Below are 18,554 nucleotides of genomic sequence, written 5' to 3'. Positions count from 1 at the left end.
TGTGCCCAGAGAGATGATGCTGCCTCTGAGAGATGAGCTGAGGACCCAGCCAGTCCACCTCCATCACGCCCAGAGCAGCCAGGCTTTGACTGCCACTGTTCTCTGGCCCCATGGATTTGCCGGCCCGTGCACAGCTTTGTAAAAATGCTCACACCTCCTTTGACCATACAGCACCAAGCTAGTTGCGTGCAGAGGGATAGTACTAACTGTATAGCAAAGGTCTGTCCTGCATCTTAAGATGCTGCTTGTGGAAGAAATTGTGATGAGGGCTTGCCTTACTCAAGCTGTAGAGGAAGGCCCTTTGGGAAACTCTTTTTTTTCTGTGATATTTTCAGCTTAGTTTCCAAACCCACAGAGGCCTGGCAAAGACTGGTAGGCAACCAAGCCTTGAGTGACTCTTCATCTGCCTGAACCCTCCCTGTAGGGCTGCCTGTCTGTGGAGCAAACCACGTCGTCAAGGGCATTGTTAACGATGCGTCAGAGATAAGAGTAGTTCTCAGCCCGGAGAGAGCCTTGAGATGGTTTGGATCCTTAGCTAAAGCACCAGGGAGGCCCATATCCCTAGAGCAGAGGCAGTAGTGCCCTGAAATCTAAGGAGCAGAAAAATACATGCACTCTGTTTAATGTCAGAGGTAGCACTGCCAGTGGCCAGATTCAGAACAATATTTAGAGGGCTTCTAAGACAGCATTTGTAGATCTGGGTGTAAAAGCCTGTAAAAGTGTTTGGTTGCCTAGCAATGCTAGCAAAGGCAGGCAAAGCGTCTTGGTCTGGAAGGGATGTTTTAACGCTGCTTATTCCTCCGCTGAAGCTAGAAGAGAAGGCAACGGGTGCTGTGATCCCATCAGCTCTGCAGTAAGTCCCTGATGATAGGAGGGCTCAGGGGTGAAATCCGGCACCTGGCACCTCTGCACCAGGTGTTAAGTGCAGAGCTACTGATGGTAAAGTCCTTCTGGTGCTGCTTAGTGGGGAGGCAGAGCTCAACCTGTTACAAACACATCTTCCTCTCTTGAGTGTGGTTGGTTTTATCTCCAGGTTAAGAGGGTCTTGGGATCCCAGATGGAAGAGGAAGCTGTTTGGCTTTCAGAGCTTTGTTTACTTATATGAGACCTAACAAACATCGTTGTTAAGGCCCCTCAGGAGGTCTTTCTTATGAAGCTGGGGCCTATTGGATTAGGCAAATGAGAGCCAGAGATTTCCCTAATAGCTTGACAGGCCGTGAGGGATTAGACTCTTGTGGGCTGGTGTAAACTTGTGGGACAGAGGTGCTGTGGCGCGGGTCTCTTAGCTGTGGATAAATACCTTGTCAATGCGGGTTAATCTTGTTTGCCTTGTCTTCCGTAATGCCGTGTTACAGGACATAACCTCCGCCAATTTAATCGCTGTTGGGATTGAATTGTAGGCTTTTGTTTGGTGCATGCACCTCCTCCGTTACGCAGCGCTTTCGGCTTTACAAGGGTCAGTAATTAATAGTAATTTTTAACTCACATTGGTTCAAGCTCCTGAAATAGTTGCTCCTTTGGGACCAAAGGTTCGATTGCAGCTGACTGAAGGCAGCTCCCTCTGCAGAGGCCCTACTGCTGCCCACGTGCTGCGGATCTGCCGCTCCTTTTTCAAACAGTGGTGTTAGCTCTGTCTGCTTCCCCAGATAACCCAGCAGTCCCTTCCCCGGGACTGGGATCCTGCCTTGTCATTATGCTGTGCTCAGGGCAGCGCGCCAGCACTGGCACGGCACCCCGCGATGCCTGAAGGACACCCCCAGGGAGCACACACCCCTCCCTGGCACACTCTGGCACCTTTCACTTAAGTGAAAGTGGGAATTGGTGGTGACTGTCCTAAAAGGCAGGGGACAGTTAGCTGCAGAACTGAAGTGCAAGGGCTGTTAAGGGGTTGTAAAGAAGCTGCATGTGGGACTCCTCTGTTCCTGGCTCCCTTTACCTAGCTCTGATAAGGTAAAGGGCTGTTAGTGTTCAGAGCTCACAGAGCTTCATGGCTTTTGTAGGATTTCCCATGGGTTGAAGACTTCTACTCGTGGCCAACCCAGAGAAAAGCAGGCTCCTCTGCTGGGCTAGGTTTGGCCCCCTCTGCTCCCAGGGCACAGGCCAGGATTGTCTCATTAAGGTGCAGGGTTATCCCATCCAGCCCCAGATTTTTCACACTTTTTAGGTGTCTTCACATTCTCCCACTCCATATCTTCCCCCGTCCCTCCTTACGCATACACCAACAGCCTAGCAGAGCTGGGTCCACCACAGGAACTGGCTCCAAAAATTCACAGCCATTGGGGACACGCAGCCCCACGTCTTCCTTGGTGGATGCTTGCTGGAGCTGGGGCAGCCAGGGAGGTTCACTGCAGCACATCCCCGGCGCAGAAGCAGCCTCCTCCGGAGCTGATTAGCATCTGCAAGGCTCTGGCAGGGGACAGTGCAGGTGGGAGGAAGAGCTCAGGCCGGTTCCATTTGCTCCACAATAGGCGGCATCTCTCTCAGTTGTGCAAATTGCCCGTGCACTCCGGGGGGCCGTAAGCCCAAATTGCTCCTCAAAAAGCCCAGCCTCCCTCCTTCCCCTGCTCAGCACAAGGCTCAGCCCTGCGCTGAGCGGGTGGCAGAGCCGCAGGGAGTGGGGCAGATGGGGACAGCACGTGTCAGCGGTGCTGGATGCCAGGTGACAGCTTCCCAGCGGCAGCGACAGGAAAGGCTGCCCTGTGTGCGTGTGCTAATGGCAGGCACCTGGGCTCAAAAACGGCAGAGACGGGGGTGTGAAAAAAAAAGAGGCCCTGGTCTTGTCCCTGACACCTTCAGTCACCCAGAAGAGAAAAGCTGCAGGTGCCCCACGGTCTGTAAATAGAGACCTTGTAGGCTGGTCTTGTACACATCCCTGAGATAGCATCGAGTCTTCTTGCATGAATGAAAGGAGCTGTGGAGCAGTGGTGTGTTGGGGGGGTAACAGCAAGACCCTCATCAGCTGCACACAGCATGCTCTTCTGTGCCACGCGTGGGGTGCTGGGCCGTGTCAGGCCCTGGGGCTTTCCTGGCTGTCCCACTACATGAGGTGCCATCCATCTCCCATCCATTTCTCTGTCTTCCTTTCCTTACAGGTAGTGGGAAGTTTTAAATCACCGTGTGAGCACAAAGGAGAGAAGCTGTCACGAGAGCATGTGTGATGGGGGATTTTCACTCTGTGCTGCAGACCTCCATTGCCTCCCTGGCTCTGCTTTTTGCACATCACAGCACCTACCTCTGGGAAAGACGAAGCTGAGAACCAAGAGCCGTCCAGCACAGAGCCCCAGACAGACTGGAGCATTCATGATATGGTCTCAGGAGACCCTGCACTAGCTTCTAAATTGTCTGTGGAGTGGGACCTGGCAGAGTGAGGCACAACAAAGGTTTTGGACTGAAACAATAAGAGGTAAGATTCCCCCTGCACGTGCATTACTGGCTGCATTCCTTTGTGCTACAGCTGATGTAGGCAAGCTGCTTGGGAGAAACAAGCTGGGAGAAGAGTTATACTGGCTCGTGTTAGCACTGCTTAGAGCAGAAAGGCTTCATTTGTTTTGAACCTCCTACCAGACAAATGCTGTGCCCTGGCTGCAGACTGAGATCTGAGCTAAGCAAGCTTACAGCTGCACCCTGCCATAGATGAGTTTTCCATGGCTCCAGAGGAGCAAAGTTGGTCTAATGTGCTTTATTACTGCTCTTTATTCTTAGTCTGCACTAATGAATTCTACTAACGCACAAAACCCTGCATGACAAAGAAGCCCTTGATCTTCTTCCACACCCCTCCTTGTTTCTAACCCCTTTTAACATTTCCTGCTGATAGACAGCACACCTCAGCAGGTGGCAAAAAGCAGTCTGTGTGCGGTGTATGCTCCTGAAGTGAGCTAGCTGAGTCAGGGTCTTTCCTCTCCCAAGATCTCACCCTTGTGTGGTGAGGAAACAGTACTCTTTACCAGGCCAGGAGCTAGCTTGCATTTTGACCTGGAGCTCTGGTAGCAGCCCCTGCTTTGTGAGGCAGGCCCAGGAAATTCTTGGGTTAGGGCTAAGAGAGCAGTTGCTATCTAACTGATGCAGCTGTGGATATCATTCGTGTTCCCACAGCCATCTTTTATCAAACACAAAGCTTCTGCCACCCTTCCCTCCCTAGGCACGGGAGCCTCATGGAGCAGAGCCATGAGCATTTGTATAAAACTGACCCGAGAAGGAAAAGGAGAAAGAAGGAGAGGGCTCCTCCTGTTCTGGACAAGATGCTGGGCAGCACAGGACACACATCACTAGGACAAGTCAAAGTTTTCAGTCTGAGTGCTAGGCTTTATAAACAATTAAAAGTCATGCAGACAACTGCTTATATATTGTCTGTGACTGCCATATCCTGCTTCAAGAGTCTACCAGTTGCATAGTTCTAGGGCTGGCCTTTCTGCCTAGCAGGGAGCTATTGGGGTAAAACTTCAAGTTCCCAGAAGCAAGTTCTTTGGCCACCTCCATCTGTACAGTCCAAACGTCTGTGGAAGAAATACATTGGGAATACATTGTCACACTGTCCATCATCATCAAATTCTGTGGACTCTTACCTCTTACTGTGCCTTTAGAGACCGCTTTGTTCTCCGATTCCTTTTCTTTAATGGGTTCTGTCTTTACTTGCTGGAGTCCTTGTACTTAGACAAGATGCAAGTTTTGCATCATAAAGGGCTTCCTAATAGCCAACAGTGTGTCCTGCTGCTCCATGTCTCCCGTTGCTGAAAATTAAACATTTTCAAATAAACTCCTGAAATTAGGAGCTGAATGTCTCTGTATCTGGGGGGCCTTGTGCATGGCTGGAAATGAGACGTTTCTGGCTTTTCCCAGGAATTGCAATTGAACGGTTCAAAAAATGACAATCCCTAACAAAACTTTTTACAAAGTATTTTGCTTTAAATACTTTAAATCACATTGGATGTATACACTTTTGCTCATAGCTTTCCTTGCTTCTCTTGACAGCACACTCCAGTGACATCCCAGATCCCTCACTGAGAAGGGCTGTTGGGTGCTCCATCCTCAGCTAGACTTTCAGACCCCTAGGAAGGGAACAAGAAAAGAGAAGGGAAGGCTCACTGCGAGCAGGAACGTTAGCAATTCTCCTTCACCACAGGAGACGCTGCAATTCTGCGTCTGCAGGCCCTAGTACCGTATTGCCTCGAGTAAGTAATTGTCCTAAGCGTGATCTCCAGGCAGAATCGAGTCCTGGTCCAAAGCAGTGCACGCCACCATTTTCCTGGCAACCTCCAGTCTGTCTCCTTGTAACAGGCTTCCCAACTGACAGGCTTCATTTTAGGATGGTAATCACATAGAGAGGCTGTAGTAAGTGAATTTAATTTCTTTTCTGGCCTAGCAGCAGAGCCTCTTGGATGAATGGTCAGAGTTTGCATTTAAAAGCTCAGTGCAAAAAGTAGTATCTATGGGTGATTGAGCTCACAGTGTATCCCGTAAATCTGCACTTCCTCACTGTATATGAGAATGCTGGGTGTTGGGAAACCTTCAGAACTGTAAGCGGAGAAGGAGCCCCATTAATTCCTGTCTAGACTGGCTTCTGAGCCCAGGTTCCAGAGATGAAAGGGCACTTTATTAAGACAGGGCATAAATCCACCCTGCCAACAAGTCCACACTCCTCTGGATTATTTACACCTCTCTCCCTCCCTCTGGTCATTGCCTGTCCCTATATAATCTACATTAAAGTTCTGACAGGATTAAGCCAATATATCTTAACTTTTGAATATCAGGCTCTGTGTGCTTTCGTTTCCACCGTGTCACAAAAAAAAAGGACTTCATGTTTTCACAGATAGACTGAAAAAAAGTAGGTGTCTAAGGAAGGGAGCTTGTTGGACATTGGTCGTGGGGGTGCAGAGAGCATGGGCGTTTTAGGACAGAGCCTCTGAGGAGAGCAGGCCATTTTACTACAGAGATCTTGTGACTTTTCATTGCTATTGCTTTATTTCTTGTTGTTGGAAAGTTCCTATAGACAGTCCGTGGTTTTTTTAGTGGTTATAGAAAGAGCCCCAGCACTGTAGGAGCCTGGTAGATCCTGTCGTCTTTGTGTTTGCATGAGCTTTCCCACCTTTCCTTGCAGCCAGGCAATGAGGAGCAAGCAGTGCTTGTGGAAAAGAACCTCAAAGGGACTTTGACACAAGTATTTTTAGGCTGGAACAGTAAAATGTGCACTCACTGTATCAATGTCTCTGCAATGCTGGCACATGGTTCATTTCACAGCTCCTCTTCAGAAACAGGAGTGCGGGCTGGGGCTTATAGCAGCTAGGTGGGTGCTATGCACTGAAATGAGAGGCAGGCACGGTGCCTGCAGCTTCATTCAACAAAATCTGTGGATGGCATGGTAGAGTTGCAGGACTGCAGCCTGCAAGGCGACATCCAGGCCCTGCTGCAGGACTGGAGTTCATTCTCCCCAGGCATTACCTGGAGCATTACCAGGCGTTGTAACCAATAGCAAGGTCAATACTTTGGTAAGAGCAACAGTTACTTTGGATTCATTTGTTTGGAAGGAAATTTGAGTTCACGAGCACTCTCTGATGCAGGACTTCCTTCCTGGGGCATGTGATGATAGAGCTGTACAATGCTCAGAACTGTGTGACTGAGGCATGCTGCAGATTTCAGCACATTGTGGCAGTGGCAGGCTAAGGGAATGACAAGTCCTGTTGAAAGGACACGCTTGAATTTTTGTGCAGAGATCTGAAGAAATCACAGTGTCACAGTCTGCTCAGGTCTGCGTTTCAGCTGCCTGCAGTACTTGCAATCCTTTTGTATTCTCTTTCTGTTGCAGATTTTAGTAAATGAGCTTACTGGCATGTTCAGTTTGAAGTCATTAGCAAATGTTTACTTAGAGTGAGTTTGAAGCCTATAAAAAGGACTATCTGAAGTGTTTCCAAGATTTACATTCATTTGGCCAAAGAAATCATGATACCTGACTTACGTGTACGGTCCAAAATAACCAGGCTGCTCCATTTTTTAATATCAAGGGCTTGCACTAAACTTAAAAAAACTGCTTCCAAACCATGGCTCAGTCAGACTACAGAAATATTTCAAATAGGTACACTAAAATAAATGAAAAGCTTTTCACATACCTGGGGAGGAAAAGAGGAAAAAAAATCACTGAACGTATTATTCAGCAACTTTCATACTCGCAGAACAGTCACTTTTTCAGCAGCGTTAAAGGCCAGCTTAATCTCTTCATTAAGTAACCAGCTTGGTCTCTCCATGTGCTGCACCACCTGAAAGTGCAAGTAAAACACCTGACTTTTGCCTTTTTGCCCTTGTTGTCTAGTTTATTGTTATATTTGGGGCCTCAGTAAACTGCAGTTGTTAAACAGATTCTACCCTTTCCTTTCTAGCAGCTTTCTTTGAGCTGAATGAGCTCAGTGTAATCCCCACGTCCTTTCTGCTCATACAGCTGGATGAATTTCCTATGCCTTATCATCCTTTTTGTTCTCCTCAGTGCAGAGCCAGGTTTTTGTCAGGATAAGCAGAGGGCTCCATTGCTCAGGGCCACAACTGAGCACAAGCCCAAGAAAGACAAGAGCCTTACTGAACCTGCCCCAGCCAGGACCGTGTCGCCCCAAGCCCTCCGGGCAAGGCACTCATCCTCTGTGCGGGGAGAGCACGTGGCAGCTGCTGGATGCAGGGATGGGGCATGCTGCGTTTGTGCTAAGGACAGAGCAGGAGCAGTAGGGTTTTGTGTCGCAGAAATAGCCCATAGAGTCCCAGAATTACTTCCCACTGGCTTTACTTTGGTTCATCAGTTTCAGTGTCTCAGTGGGTAGAGTCAGCAACAAGTCTCAACAGCCAGCTGTTAGCATGGCCTGGGAGAAAACACTCAAATACTCAAAAGTAGGCAATATAGGGAGAACAATCTTTAGAAAGAAGCTGATTTTTTTCATTTTGTGGGGCATATTTTTACATTTTCTCCAGTCTAAATTCACCAGGAAGCAGGTTTCATGGTAATCTCTTATATTCCATCTTTTTATACAGAGAGAGCCTTGCAACAAATATGAAAGATGGTATATGTATAAGGACCAAGTCTCTATTTACCTGCAGAACCTGATTAACAGTGATATTGTTAATATGCCCTGTGTTGCAGGCAGTGCTCTGATGGCAGTGTGCGTGAATACGCCAGATTGCTTGAAATTAGGGGCTGCTGTTAGTGGTCTTGTTCCTGCAGCACAGAGCACAGCAGGGTGCTTCCAAAATACAAGGTTATTACAGGGACAGGTGACCCAGGGAGGACCTTCATCCGCTGCCCTGATGATAACTGAGCTAGAAAGTTTGACACCATCATGAGTGTCCCTGTGTTGCCACAAAGTCTTGTAGTCGGCTGCTGTTTAGACATGTCCTGTGCAACTATTTTCAGCTGTGTTTACAGACGTAAGGAACAGAGGTTTTATCATCTAAATACTCAAATACCTTTTCACATAAGGGAAGCAGACAGGTTAGTTTGAATTACAGGAGCAAAAAGTTTCCCCAAACCTCCATCCACTGGCTGTTCCACTGGATTTCTTGGTTGTACCTAGAATCTCCCCTCCTTTCTGCAGGGCACAGCACACCAGTCCTGTAGAAACCCAGTCAAGTGCTGGAGTACCTCTGTTCTGCACCAGCTGTAAAAAAGGTATTTCCCCCGAGACACTGTGAAATAATAAAATGACTGAAAAAATCAACAATAAATAGATAAAATTGTAATACCTTCCCATAAAATAAGTTGTTGTTTTATAATCAACCATCCTTCATCAGATAATACTGCTGAAGGAAGAGCTACTTCCAGCTGGCATCTGGCCCATCTTTCATTTTCATCAGAAGGAGGTGAGAGAGAAGGAAATGGTTGGGATCTTCCAAGAATGCCAGCATGGAAAACCCCAACACCTTTGTACTGGAAAGATGCTGCCATTGACTCTTTTAAAATAACACTAAATAAGAGCTGGGGAGAATTATCCAAAAGGCAGAGAATTTTTGTAAACTTTTGCTATCTAGCAATGTGGAGAGACCCTTTTCTTCTCTGTTTAACTTGCTTGTTATTTCCTCCTTCTGGCATTTATTAATCTGACTGGTTAACCATTGAGTCCAGCCTGCAAACAGATCTCATCACAAATCCTGTTCTCCACGGTGTACTGGGAAAAGGCTCTGGCTGAACAAACTCATGTCTTCATTCCGAAGGGCAGAACTAAATGGTGGAGATAGATGTTTACCATGAAATTCACACTAAAGCTTTCCCGTTTGGAGCAGCCAGCAATGCTGATGACACCAGGATTTCCATTTGTAGACAAGCTGCATTTTGACAGAGCCCTTTGCAATTCATCGACAATTTGGGTGCTTCTGGCTATGCAGTATTCACTGCACCCATCCCAGTCCTGATAAGACAAATCTGGAGCCCTAATCACAGGGGTAGTGTGTTCAATAACCATTGCTCTTTAATTGTTTCTGATCTTTATCTCCATCTCTCTCCCCTAAGGTTTTTTTTTTTCCTGTGGGAGGATCAGTGCTTCTCTTTGAACTGACTTTTCCTTTCAACATTTATCATTCAGGACTGCTCTAGTGCTGTTCCAGCACAGAAGCTGCTTGCACACTATTTGTAACAGCTGCTTTTTTTTGAAGTTTGCTATTTGTGGTGTGATCCCTTGCTTAAACCACTCGACATTGCCTTTCCTTTTCAACTGTGCACGAGACCCCCCCCACTGCACAATGTGCTGCTGCCTGACCCCAGCCCTCCTGCCTCCAGTGGTTTCACATCTGACCCAGGGGGAGCATTTCCATGTGCTGCGGGGTGACCGGGCTGAAAGCACAGCCTGAGCACTGTGCTGTGAGTGCGGGAGGCGAGCCACAGCCAGGTGTGATGTTCAGGTGGGGGCTGATCCCAGCTCCAGGGGGATCTGCACCTCTGGAGACTGGCCTTTCAGTCTGGGGATTTTGCAAAGAAAACCTCAATGCGCTTGAAATATGAACAAGTGTTTGGGATAACGGAATAAGTGAAAAATAGTGTGAGGCAGAAAGAGAAATCAAAGCTACAACCTGATTCCATCAGTGGAGTCGTCATGTCCTATGGCTCATGCATTATTTTGTAGCATGGGGACCAATTACTGGACAGCTCTGCCATTTGCATCTAATTATTAAAATAAATAATGTATACTTTGACCCGAAAGTGATTTACTCTCACAAATCACCCTTTGCATCGGTAGCTGACAGGACTGCTCATGTCTGAGGAGCTGAGAAAGCCCGTGGTGCTGTCCCTGTTCCTGTACAACATGCTCTGCGGCTCCTGTTGTTTAATCTCTGTCCATCCCCACCTGAGCGGGTGCCAGAAGAGAACCTGCTGCACCCCTGGGAGCCCCAGCCACCAGGATGCAGCAGGGCAGCTCAGTCAATATTGACTTTACTGCAGGCTTTGGTGCACAGCGATGGTTATCTTGTTCACTGGGTAGGATTTAGCCCATTAGTACAAGTGTCTTTGAAGCCATTAAATACACAAAATGAATGGACTTGAAAAGTGGTGTGTCCTTTCAAATGGGGGCATGTTATCAGCCCATGCAGGTTATAAAGACCAAGGCCTGTTCTTAGGGCTGCATACTGGGCAACAACTGTAAATGGGACTCTTACGGGGTGATCTCTGTCTGCCACGTTTGTTGGTTTGGCATATAACTCTCCCTTGCATTGTTGGCACAGCACTTTGCAGGGTTTTCTTTGTTGGTGCAGCTGTGCAGCCCTGCTTTCCTGGCTCTGGCATTACACTGGCTGAAAACTTTCCACCCATGCATGTTTGCCTTATGGGAAGGAGCGTTTTGCACAGCATGAAACTTTCCATTGTATTCATGATCAGTTCTGGGCAAACTCATTCAAGGTAGGAAAAAAAAATCTGGTCCACGAGAGCTGACTCCACGGGCACAGGCACCCCAGGGCGCAGACAGCCCTGCTCCTTGCTCAGAGGCAGGATTGCTGCCAGCAAGGGGTGGCACAGCCTGACCTTGCGAGTGTGCCCACAGAGGCACGCTGCTCTGGGCAACGGAGTTCTGCTGGCCCGGGTCACGCCAGCCAGAATTTCAGGAGACAGCCCAGCGATGATCTGACCTGCTGTGTGCAAAGCCCCGGTCGCTTTCCCCAGCTGTGAGTGGGAAGCTCCCAGGTAGCAGGATTTCCTCCCCTCTGCACAAGTATTTGGCAGCCCCTGAGCTGGGGTGGTATGAAGGTGGTATCACTGGAGGAAGGCCGTAACGAGCTAGCCATTAGCACAGGAAAGGTGTTTGCATGGTGCATGCAGGCTGAGCTCCTGCGTGGTGACTACAGACAGGTAGTGCTCTGGGTTCACTTGGTGCTGAGAAATACTCTTCCATGACCAGCCAGGGGAACAATCCTGGGGGGAGAGAGAGGAATACCCCTGGAGGGGTGGGGAACCTCCAGGGACCAGGTAGGAAGCAGCACAGGGCGCTCTCACCCCCACGTCTGCCTGCAGAAGCCCAGGGTGCGTACACCTTGCCAGCCCCCAGCTCTGCCTGGTGCAAAGGGCTACCTCTAAACCAAGAGAAGGAACTGCAGCTGGAAAACAGGGCCCATGGTGTGCTGCATTAAGGGTGGTTGATCTCACCTGAGATGGGTGGGCTGCACGGCTGTACTGCCCATAAATGCTGACTGGGGGAGCAGCTTGGCTTGCTGCTGCACTGATGGGGTACTCAGGTAGGGAGCCGCGTCTGGAAATGGGAGTCTGTCTGTCTGTCTTTAGCTGCAATCTAGGAGCTTCTGCATTAGGAATGAGAAGAAAGGGAAATGCAGGAGGTGAGAAAAAGTCTCTGATACCAGGCTTAGGGCAGCAGAAAAGGGATGGACTCCAGTGAGGCTCCAAACAGAAAATGGAAATAAATCTGTGGTGGGTGGCACCAGGCCTAGGGCTGTTCATGGGTGTCTCTGGAGAAACAGAGCCTCTTGCTCACCGTCCTCTTGTACTGCAAGTAATCTTGTCCTCCTAGAGAAAAAACTAGGGACAGGGTTGTGCTGGGATGAAGAGAGGAGGCAGCTCTCAGAAGCTTTTCTGAGAACTGCGTCCTGGTGGGTGTGCAGAGCTCCTGTGCTCGTTTGACCTATCCTGCAGGGTGGTGGCATGGCAAGTGCTCCAATATTCGTGATGCCCAACTGAGAATGAATTCTGATAACTTTATAGTGCTTCCCTATATTATAAACCAACCTTCAATTCATGTTAATAGCTTGATATGGGATTTAAATGCTCTAAATGAGGGAGAAGAAAAAAAAAAAAAGCACTGGTGCCTCTGTTATTAGGAGGTCTTTAGCAACCAGGACAGGTTTAATCATCGAGTGGATAAATCTGCAGTTGGATTAAAGCCTAATTGCCCTGTGATGAATCCCTCTGCAATATTTCATATCAAGCACTTGGTTTACAACCAGGCCTGAGTAGGGAGCTCTGCAGTGCCTATTGCTGAGCTTGGGACACTGATGCAAATGCCTGGTTTAATTTTATTCTGGTGCTTTAGAGAAAAGCAGAGAAAAGAAATGACTTACGGGCTCTGGCAAAGCAGCACGAAGGTGTTTCAGTGTAGCTTTTTTCCCAGCTAGAAAACAAGCGCCTGTGTTTTACCCTCTTTGCCTGCTGTGGGCCAGAGGCCATTTCAGGTCTGCTTTTGGGCTGCTCTCTGAAAGCTTGGCTGCAAGGCTGGCTTGGCAAAGGCTGGAGCAGCACCAGGCAAGCCGGCTTATGTGGTGACCTTAGCGCTGTGGTTGCTCTTGCCAGAGGCAGTTAATTTCCCTAAAAGCCATTCCTCAAGGTACTTTTGAGGGGCTTGCTGCTAACGACCTGCTGGCTGTGAAGCGTTGCCTCTAGCCACCAGATCCGAGGTTTCTCAGCGATGTCCAAGGGTAAAGCTGAGGGCTGTGTCCTTGTGCGAGCTAGGAGAGGGAAACGTGGCCCTGGACTTGCCCTGTTTGCTACGGGAAGGAGGCAGCTTGTGCTTTGCTGGGTTTTCCCATTAACTCCCTATCTCCTAATAAAATACTACCAGGAAAAAAAAAATCATTGTTCCTGCCAAATTTAACAGGAAATTGAGAATAAATATTTTACTCCAGCAAACTTGGTTTTTAGCAGCACAAGCTTTTCCTGGGGGTGGGTAGACGCCTGCTCGGTCTATCCTTTAAGCCAGCCCTGGCAGAGCAAGTCACTGCGGGGAGCTGGGCGCTGCTGCAGCCCACACGGGAGCCAGGTTTGCTGGAGGGGATGTAGCTGTGGCTGCTGTCACACCTCCCCATCCACCTCTTACAGGCTTTTCTCACAGCTAGCCATATATGCAAGGGGATGAATGTGAGTTTTGCTTCCAAATGTGAAATCAGCTTCGTGTAATACCAGTTTGGGGCAAAAAAGGAGTGTTTTTAGCCCTAGTCACATCAGTAGAGATGCCGAGGGTGCTGCTGTGCCATAGGAAAGGGGCTGAACATACAAAAGGGGTAAATGAGCTGAGGCAGAGCAGCAAACGCAGTGTGGCAGCTATTGATAAGCCCTGGCCTAGGCATGGCTCTCCGAGGAGGCTCTCGGCTGGTCTGCGGGACTGCCCAGAACAGGGCAGTGCTTCTCGGCCCGTGTTGTGTGGAGAAAAACGAACAGCCATTAAAAGTGATCAGCAGTCCTGGCGGCACATAGAAAGCCCAGAGAGTAGGGAACAAAATGCAGTTTTTCTGCATCTACTGGCGGGAGGGGGAGTGGGAACACACCTTTTTTAATCCAGAGGGAGAAAAATTACTAATGCAGTCCAAAAGCGAGGGGGAAGGCAAATAGTGCACAATGAAGTAAATAAACTGCTCTGAAATAGCCTCATTAAAGCAGCCCACGATGTTTTTACAAGTTGATTTTATTTTTTTTTTTTGCAGAGGTGGCAAGGTGGCTTATTTGGAAGGGGTGATTAGTACCTGGAAGGGCAGGTTGTGGGCAGCCTGCAGCTCACAGAGCGGCCCATGTCTCCATCCAGCCCAGCTGCCTCGGCTGGGGGAATAAAAGCTATCCCTCCCACCTCCTGGGAAGGAGGAAATGAAGTCCCCAGGCCTTTGTGGGCTCATCCAGCTCCTCCTGCGAGGGATGGAAACAGCCAGGGTGTGGGGTAGGGCACAGCAGGAGTTGGCCAGGCGCCTCCAGCACGCAGGGGTGAGCGAGCTGGAGGAGAGTGCTGAGCCCCAGCAGCATCTGCACCTCCTTGTAATCAAGGCTGAGTCAGAGCTGTACCAGGTCATGTTTTTTCCAGCTGAGGGGAAACTTCTGCCATGCATTCACCTGCATCTCAGTGCCTGCCAGCTCTTACACCAGACGTTTGAAAGCCCACACGTGGTATTTTCACCAGCTGAGCAAAAGTCTTCTCTGAGCGGATAATATCTTGTTGTACAGCATCATTTCTGAGAAAGTCTCATCCTGGAGAAAAGCTCTGTAGTTTACCTCTCTGTTTTAATTTCCTTGCCTGACGGCAGCAGGCCTGAGTCTGCCAAAAGGCACCGTTGAGCTCCACAGGCTGAAGTGCCTGGGGGCATCTTGTTTCTGCAGGTCTCCCGAGGGACTAAAACCAGGGCAGCGCTTCATCTGCATCACCAGCCAGGGTCCTGCAGGGACAGACTCCCAGGAATGGAGCCTGTACCTCTCCTTGAGCCCTGCTGCTGCCGCTCAGCTGCACAGGGGCTCGTGCCCTTGCTCCATCAAGCCCAGAGAGCCCAACTCTGCCCTGCCCAGCTTCCAGGTTCTTTGTCCCCAGACTCCTGGAGGTCACTTGGGTGGCACAGCCACCCTGCCCGAGCTGTGATATGGGATTGTCTTGGCAGGTTTTTCTGCAGTCACAAGCCTCAGACGTGTGAAGTGTCTAAGCGCTGCTTTGTGTGCTCAGCTCGGTTTGGATCACCTCGGGCAATCTGAGAGCACAAGAGCTCCGTCCTGTGAAACCTGAGTTTCTGCGAGATTAGGGACGTTCAGGTTAAGGCTTTAGGGTTTTTGATGTGAAACCATCCAGACGGTCTGAATGTCCTTCCAGCTGGGGCTGTGTTCCTTTGAGGGCTTGAGGCTCTGAGCTTTGAACATCTAACAAAGCCCCAGACCAGACAAGCTGTCCTCGTTCAGTACAATGTTTGCTCGGTTGTAAGAGAAATATCTGTAGTGGGATGCTTTCAGCTCCAGGGAAAATCAGGCAGGTTTTCCATAAGATTTTTAAAACAACCTATAAATTCATCCATGGAGGCGAAACTCCCTATCAAAGCCATAGTTTCTGTCTAATACCTGCTAGAAAAAGCTCTGCTTTCAGCTGTTGAGACAGCTAATATCATTCCTGTCTGACCTGCAGGTTTCATCCTGCTATGTTCTGTGGGGACTTTTCCCAGACTACAAGTTAGACTAGATAAACAGTTTCATATGGACACAAGAGAGGTAATTATATCTAGGAATGAAATGGTATTTCTCCTGTGTTTGACAGCAGTAAAATGCAAAAGAGCAGTTGAAAACCAAAGGGGAAGAATATCAGAAAGAATGAAAAGTAAGGGATAGGAGGGATTTAGACAAATTCACTAGAAAAGGCACCTTCCTCTGAGGGATTTGGAAATGCAACCAACAGTTACATCAGGGAGAATGCAAAAAAAAAAAAAACAAAAACAAAAACAAAAAAAACCCTGCAGTCTGTAAAGATCTGTTCTTTTTTACTCCTAAGCCCACATCAAGGGTGATTCAAGCACCCTCCTAGAAGAGAGAAAATCCATTGGTGAATGTTAGTGAAATCCTGGATTTATGACAAACAGCTCTGCAAATCTCCTTTCTCTGGCCAAGCCATCCTTTGGACTGGCCTGGATGAAGAAGACTGGGAATGGCAGGGAAAGCTGCCTGTAGAGCTTTTCATGTGGTTTCCATGGCTGGAAAAGCATGGCTGGGTTCCCTGCCTCCTTGTAAGTGGTCAGAACAGCTGTTTCATTTAAAGTGGGGCTCGAAGTCTCAGGTATGTTCCAGGAAACCAGCGTGGCAGGGAGCGAGACCAGACAGCACGTGGCGTGCGGCTCGGGGAGATCGCTTGTTTTCCTTGAGGGTCTTTGCGATGGGCTGGGCTGAGCAATCCTGCTGCTGGCAGCCCTTTGCACACCTGGGATGTTAGGAAGAGACTGCATGGACGCCGTGGTGTTGTGCACACGTGCTGCCTTGTTTTTCTCTGCTCCGGTTTGGTTCCACTGCCAATGGGAACAGCGCTGCTTTGCTTCCAAGGGACGGAGTTCATTCCTATGCTTCCTTATTGAGGCATTTAAATGCAAGCCCCCGCTGAGATAGCTGGAGAGCTGGTTGATGTTGTCTTGGTTCTCAGTGACCAGTGCCCTCTGCTCGTGAGCAACAGATGAAATCTGTGAGCTCAACGTGCATCGCTGGTTGTGTGGGGAGAAAGAGAAGGCCAATAGCAGGTCAAGCCAGGAAGACTCAGCAGTCCTCTAGAAATAAGAGGGGCACCCACCAGGACGCAGAGGCAGTACCCCTGGCTGTGCTGCCTCTGGGAGCTGTGGGCGGCAGCCAAGGGAGCTGTGCTCAGCTCCCTTCTGCCTGCACCCTGCTCCCCCTGCTCTGCCCACGCTCCCAGGAGCACCGTACTGGACTCATCCCAGCGCCTGCACTGGGAAGGGCTCCTGCAGCCTTCTGCTGTCCCTGCTCTGCCAGCGGGTAGAGCTATTCCTTCATTGCTCTCAGTGCTTTTTTCTCTCTGATGGCTCCTGCTCCCCATGTGCACGGCTGGTTGTCCCTGCTGGTGAGCAGCAAAACCTCCTGCAGTTTCACTGCTGAGCAGATCCTGCGGTTGCTCTTGGCGTGCTCCTCTAACTTTGTTTTCCATCCTGCTCCTACTGGCCCTCCTTGCAGTCTGATTTGTTCCGCCAAGTGCCTTCCATGAAGAAGGGAAAGAAGGCAGGAAGATGCTTTTCACCCGGCTCTCAGACATGAAGTCATCAAGCTGCCTGAGTCCAGCTTTCTTGCACTCACTGGCAGCACGGGACATGGTCTTGACAGCCTGGATGCGCTGTTTCTTCAGCAGAGTACAATGCCCCTTTGTGCAGGGCTCCTGGGCTGGCCAGGTTAGGTTTTGTTTGACAAAGCCTCTTTAAATTTCAATTTTTTCTCCATGGGGTTGTGAAGAAAAAGATTTCTTTCTTCTTCCAGTCAAATCTTAGCCTGAGTTTGTTCAAAACAAGTCTGTGACCCTAGAGCTAGGTTTCAGGTTTGCAAATAAACCTGTAACCCAGGCAGCCCAGGCATTTTGTAATCAAATTTGTGCATAACAAGATGCTCTGATTTCAAGCCTGGAGAGAAAAGATGGGGCTGGGAGGCCAGAGAATTGCCTTTTACTCCAGCTTCTCCTGCAAGCTGTGTGTAGAAAGTTACACCATGGCTCTGTTTGCAGCTTCATTGCTTGTCAAGTGGCACCGAGCAGTTGAGATGTCTTGCAGGAATGGCGTAAACCTCTCCCCACGCTTCCAGAATGCCTGAGGTCCTTCCATAAAGACGATGAGAGAAGTGAGGGGGATGGAGGGAGTTTCCTCTGGAAAGGGGAATCCAGAATGAGAAACACATTCAGCCACTGCACAGAGTAAAAACACACGCGCTTTGATTGCAGGAGCCAGACCGTGCGTGCCTCACATGTGCAGCTGCCCAGATTTATGGCCTGTTATCCTCCTGGCAATTACTGGATGTTGTGGTGGGCTCTGCATGAGCGATGCGCAGGTTGCCCACACAGCCCGGCCTTCTGAGAAATGACACGGCGCTTGCCATGTGCTGCGGCCAGCAGCAGCTGTGCTGGAAAACCACCACGGAGGAAATCACAAGTTAGTGAGTCACCGAGACCGCTGCCAGCCTGTCAGGAGACTCTCCATAACTCAGTTTTCGTGTGCTTGTGCTTCTGCTCTGAAGCAGGCTCAGATGCCACCTCGAGCAGCGGGGCGGTTGCTGGAAGTTGGGAAGATGGACCTGGTTTTCATTCTCCTACCCCAAAGGGATGTGAGTGCCGTGGAAATGGGAAGTCTCCCATGCAGACTGCAGCACACCCCTCAAAGGCCAGCAGAGATGCTGCCCCGTGCCCCCCACCCTGCCCAGGAAAGGAGCTGCTTGGGACGGGGACAGGAGCACGCTGCTGCCACGATGCTTCTGGCCCTGCTGCAAGCATCAGTATCGAGGTCTTCCCAGAGCTTTGGTCCAACTCTGAGGTCCAAGTGGCTCAGGCTTTATCTGTGCATTGGGAGATCCCTTGCAGCTGCTCTGGCCCACTAGCACACTGCTGTGCCTTGGACACAATTGCACTTACATCATTTACATCTATGAGAACGGGCAGAAAAGCTGTTGATGCAAGTGTGTCAAGCAGGCAGAAGGTTTGTAACATAAAATGCAGGCGTTTATCCACCAGCCGGCAGAGTAAGGGTTTTCTTAGAATCCTAGAATGGCTTGGGTTGGAAGGGACCCTTAAGAATCATCTAATTCCAACCCCACTGCCACGGGCAGGGAAGTCTCCCACCTGCCCGGGCTGCCCAAACCCCCATCTAGCCTGGCCTTGAACACC

General features: G+C 49.5%; 1 long non-coding RNA gene across 1 annotated transcript in view; it reads left to right on the top strand.

Annotated features, from left to right (window-relative positions):
* The window catches only part of LOC310904552, a 48,708-nt gene that overhangs the window by 25,081 nt on the left and 5,073 nt on the right, over positions 1 to 18,554 (top strand). The window contains exons 8-9 of the long non-coding RNA XR_014588438.1: positions 3,093 to 3,403; positions 4,969 to 18,366. This is a non-coding gene — a long non-coding RNA (uncharacterized lncRNA). The remainder of the gene's footprint in view (positions 1 to 3,092; positions 3,404 to 4,968; positions 18,367 to 18,554) is intronic.

This window comes from Anser anser (assembly GCF_964211835.1).
Source record: "Anser anser genome assembly, chromosome: 9".
NCBI lineage: Eukaryota > Metazoa > Chordata > Aves > Anseriformes > Anatidae > Anser > Anser anser.
The sequence above is the reverse complement of the archived record's forward strand: the minus strand, read 5'-3'. Positions and strand labels throughout refer to the sequence as shown.